This window comes from Lipotes vexillifer, unplaced genomic scaffold (assembly GCF_000442215.2).
Source record: "Lipotes vexillifer unplaced genomic scaffold, Lipotes_vexillifer_v1.1 scaffold500, whole genome shotgun sequence".
NCBI lineage: Eukaryota > Metazoa > Chordata > Mammalia > Artiodactyla > Lipotidae > Lipotes > Lipotes vexillifer.
In genome coordinates, this window is record NW_006778765.1 from 55,363 (window position 1) to 59,892 (window position 4,530).

The 4,530-nt window shown below is 59.8% G+C and overlaps 1 protein-coding gene across 2 annotated transcripts in view; it reads right to left on the bottom strand.

The window, feature by feature from the left end:
• Positions 1–1,570, bottom strand: part of HYAL2 (hyaluronidase 2) — a 5,064-nt gene extending 3,494 nt beyond the window's left edge. Inside the window, exon 1 of one of the 2 annotated variants that reach the window (XM_007451800.1) lies at positions 1,375–1,570. The gene's annotated coding sequence lies outside the window, so the exon portion shown is untranslated. Of the gene's footprint in view, positions 1–83; positions 199–1,374 lie in introns of those variants that run through there. The other variant, XM_007451801.1, reaches the window with a different exon arrangement.
• Positions 1,571–4,530: the final 2,960 nt, after the last annotated feature.

Genomic DNA, 4,530 nt, shown 5'->3' on the forward strand with positions numbered 1-4,530 from the left:
GGGGGGGGTCCTGGGCCGCCTCCCTGGGGGCTCAGAACAGAGCCCGCGGAGAGAGCCGCCAGGCTCGCACTGCCCTCCCTCACCTCGCGCAGGGAGCCGCCGGGACCTGCGCCATGGCCATCGCCATCCCCGCCCCAGCCCGGCCCGCTCCGGCCGCTCCACCACGCACTGCCCCGGCTCGGCGCCTCTACTGGCTCCGCCCCCCCTCCCCCCCCAGCCTGCGGGCCCTTTAAGAATTCAGCGCGGAGGCGGGCCCTGCGCAGGATTTGCGGCGGGGGGGGAAAGGTGTGCCTGACTTTGGAGCAGCCCGCGCTGCGTTTTGGGCTCCAAGGTCCCCAGATCCTCTGCCGAGGAATGTGACCATCAATATGGAACCGTGAGACCCCTCCAAATGGGGCTTTCTTGTGGAGTCTCAGCCGTGAGGGCCAGTCAGCCCCAAATTCCCCCCCGCAGCCTGCGGCCGGTGGTACAGTCCTCGCTGCTCTGCGACGCGGCCAGCCGCTTAAAGGGACAGCATAAAGGACGGGGGTCGGGGAGGGAATAAAGAAGGTGGCGTTCCGTCACCCGGCCAGAAGGAGGTGCTGTGGGACCCCGAGGCCTTGGCCGGGGGTACTAGTGAATCTGGCTCAGCATCCCTGAGCGTAGTCTCCAGTCCTGGGGCCCCTTTGTATGGTAAGGGGGACGGTGACCAGAGCCGACCTCCGGTCTCGCAAGACAGTAATGTGCCGCCCCCTACGGATCAGGGCTCACTTCACCCGACCCTGGTCTGAAGGGAATCCCCGCCCCCTGCCAGACTTGGGGAGGGGGCCTAGCACCCGCGTCTTAGCTCTTCCAGGACTGCGTGGAGGCAGTGGTTGTCCGGGCAACACGAGCTGTGGGTCGCAGCTAGGCCCGCCCGGCTGGGGCCAGTAAGCCCAGCGGGCCCTGGGGATAGGGCGTCCCCCTGCCCCCGACCTGCATCAGGCACAGGTCAATCCCTGGGCTCCCATCGCCTCCTGTCCAGTCTCTGGGGGGCCTGTGGGAGCCCCCAAGGCTTCCTTTCAACTCTGAGGAAGCTGCCACCCTTGCAGAAGTTCCTGGACAGATGGCAGAGAAAGCCGGCCCGGCCAGAGGGTTTCCCCTGGGCCTCTGCCCAGTATCCTAAGTCCTTTGGTCCTGCAAGCCCCTCCCTCTGGGGAGCAGGCTTGGAGCTGGAATGGGGGGAGTATTCCTTGCCTCTTCCTAGATCCGCTCCCCCGGGATCCTCAGCTCCCCAAAGGGCCCGGGTCTGTATGGCCAGCCCATTCCCCGCCCGCGCGCCTGGGAGGAGAGGCAGGGAGCGCTGCTGTGAGCGCATGTACCAGGGTGCAGACCAGTCGTCTGCCCTGGGCTCACCTGTGTGGGAGTCCGTCGGCCCAGTAGGTCGGCGGCCTCCCTCCTTCCCGGGGTAAGTCTCCAGACAAGCTACTCGCACCAGCTGCTGCCCTCCGGGCAGCCCGCCGGCAGCTTGATAAACCCCATCCCTCCCACCCGCTCCCGCCTCCCGCCCCGGCCCTTTCTCCTCACTTCCTGCTGCCCCTCAGAGAGGAAAGGGCCAGGAACATGCGCGGGGGAGGGGACCGCCTTGACCGTTTCCCTCCGGCGTGCCCTACAGGCTGGCTGCCCGCTCCACCCTTCCCCTGAGTAGGCCCTGGCCCAGCAAACTGCACCAGGTGACAGGAAGGCTGGGGAACCTGGTTCAGGTGTCAGCCTCCCCCATGCTCCAGCTTCCTTAACACTGAAAGCTTTTCTCCCCAACCTGCCCTTAAGGTTGAGGCCCATCCTCAAATCCAGCAGCTTGTGAGTGGAGAGGCCCTGGTGGTAGTGTTTTGGGGAGTCAAACTACTTGGGGGATGTTTAGCAGATGATCCCCCAAAGCAGGTGGTGAAGAAGAGAACCAGCCCTGGGGCGGGGGTGTTGGGGGAACTTACAGGAGCTGAGTCAATTTTTTTCCACTGAGAGCGGAAGAATCCCAAGTGTGACAGAGTGGACAATGTGTTGATGTGGGTGACTGCTGGGGGGAGGGGCAGGGCCTGGGAGGGTTCTGCAGGGTGCTCTCCTGCCAGAGGATGTTCCTGGGTGGATTTCACTACGATGCTGCAGAGTAAGGGGCTCCTTAACACATGGGTGAGGAAAGGGGTGTATTCCTGTGGGAAAGGGGTGCCCATAACATGGCTAGCTCCCAGGAGGGCTGCAGCAGGGTCCCCGCAGACCCCTCCAGAGGTACAAATCTGCACACCCTCAAATCACCCTGAGCCTACCCGCCCCCCGACCCTACCAGCCCACCTCCTTCATGCCCAGGCCCTCTCTCCTAACAGAAGGCTGTGTTAAGACTGGGGGACTGGAGGAGATGGGAACATATCCTAGCGTCTACCCTGATGACCAAGGAATCCAGAACATGGCATGGGAGGGTGGTGTCCCTGGACCACTGTGCTGGCTCCACAAGGGACACAGGCCTTAAAAGCTCCAAGGCTGGGGGCCCCTGGGGAAACAAAGGCCAGACCAGACTGTCCCAGGGCAGGGACACTTCCTCAGGAAGGAAGGAAGTGAGCACAGCCCAGTAGGAGGGAGTGGGGAAGCACAGCCGTGACCCCCATTGTTTCCAGCTTTGGGGTCAGCTAGGGCAGGCCCAGCACAGGGAGTTCCCCCCCACTGGGACAGTGGTGATGGGCTGCCACCCAGCATGGCAGAACCCTGGCCTTGGGGCAGTCAGTGGGAGGGACAGTGGAGGACGACGATAGGGCCTTATGCCTGGCATCTTATTGGGAAAACGGGAAGGTGCCCAAAGAAAAACTGCAAGTCCAGGCTGCAGAGGGTGATCCTGCTTCACACTTGACAAGTTTAAACCTCCAAAAGACAGGTAGGCCAGCTTCCCAGACCCAGCAGCCTGTGTTCTTAAACTCCCTCCTCCCTTACTGGGAGATGGGCTGATGGTCAAGGGCTAGGCCTAGTAGAGAACCAGCCTCATCGTGGGACCTGAGAAGTGTAGGCCAAATGTCCACAGGGAGCAGACTGCAGGTGAGAAGACAGGGCAGAAAGGACCAGAGGAAGTATTGGGTAGCATTGGGTAGCTGAGCTTTACCTGCTGGAACAGAAGCCCCAAGCCTACTCTCCTGGTAGTGCAAGTAGGTTTGGGCTGCAGGGCCTCGCAGTAGGTCAAGGGCAGTGGTACCCACTTGGCTGCCGTCCACCTAAGGCTGGGCCTTGGAGGCCCATGGGGCTCAGGCTGTGACCTCATGTGGCATCAGCTGGCACAGCTGGGGGCAGGACAACTGTTCCAGACCTATGTGTGGTCACACTCTCACCTCAGGTCAGGCAGGTGGGGCCAATCCCTAGTGAGGTACTCCAGGGCCTTCCAATTCCAGGGGTCCCTGCTTATTGAACACAATACACAAGTACGAATGGCTCTCCATCCTGAGGGGGGTCTGCAATGAGGTCTGTGTGAATACACTGCCACCTGCTGATTGTAGCTGGAATGGCCGCAGGCTAGGCTCATGCTCACTCTGGGCCTCACTGGAGATGTGGGCAACAAGAGTCCCCCACCCAGGCCCACCTACTATGCCTAGGTGGTGACCTAGATACTGGGTAGCAAGCCTCAGAGATTTCATTCTTGTATTCAGGGTCTACAAATAATTTTATTGAACAAATAACACAACAGCCTTCCTAGATTGAGGGCTACCCTCCCCAAGCCATTTCTCACACGCTTAAAGAACAGAGTTTGCACAGTAAGGAATTAAAAAAAAAAAAAAGTCATTTTTATGTAGAAATCAGACTCTGCCCCAACATCATGGACTAGACTATTTACAAGCTTTCACATTTTAAGTATTCCTTTATGATTGTTCTCTCCTTTCTGTCCCTACCCAGGGCTCCAGTACTTTTCTCTTACTGATCCTAAAGGGATGGGTATACTGTAGGGGAATGGGTGGTGGGCTCCTCAGAGCTACTGGCACCAGCCCTAGGGTGCTGTCCCTTATCACAGGGTGGTGGATGTGTAAGGGCAAGGGGGATTAGACACAGTAGGTGGGATGTGGCAACACCCCATAGGCACAGGCATCCAGAGCCCTTCCTGATCCCCATCCTATGCCCTCTCAGTTGGGGTAGGGGTCAACAACTAGTTGCAGTGGGGAGGGATCAGCCCAGCCCAGGGTAGAGGGAGAAACCTCCCACACCTATTAACAGCCAGCAAACTGTCCATCCATCTGGGGGTGGGAACAGATGGGCAGGTAGGCAGGAAGAATCAGGCTTGTTCTGCCCCCAGCTTCTGTCCAACACAGGAGGAATCGAGGTAGCAAACGGCTGAAATGCTCCAACGAGAGGGTAAAGGAAGTGAGGGAAAGGAAGTTCCCACTTGTGTACAGCTCCCACAGCCCTGGGGCTGGAAAAAGGCAGACCTTACTTGTAAAGTGCTGTAGCCTCCAGCAGGGCTGGGCCCTAGGCAAGCTTGGAAGAATGCAGGCCAGGCAAGGGCACAGGAACCAGGCATTCCTGGAGAGCCTTATGCCCGCCATGCTC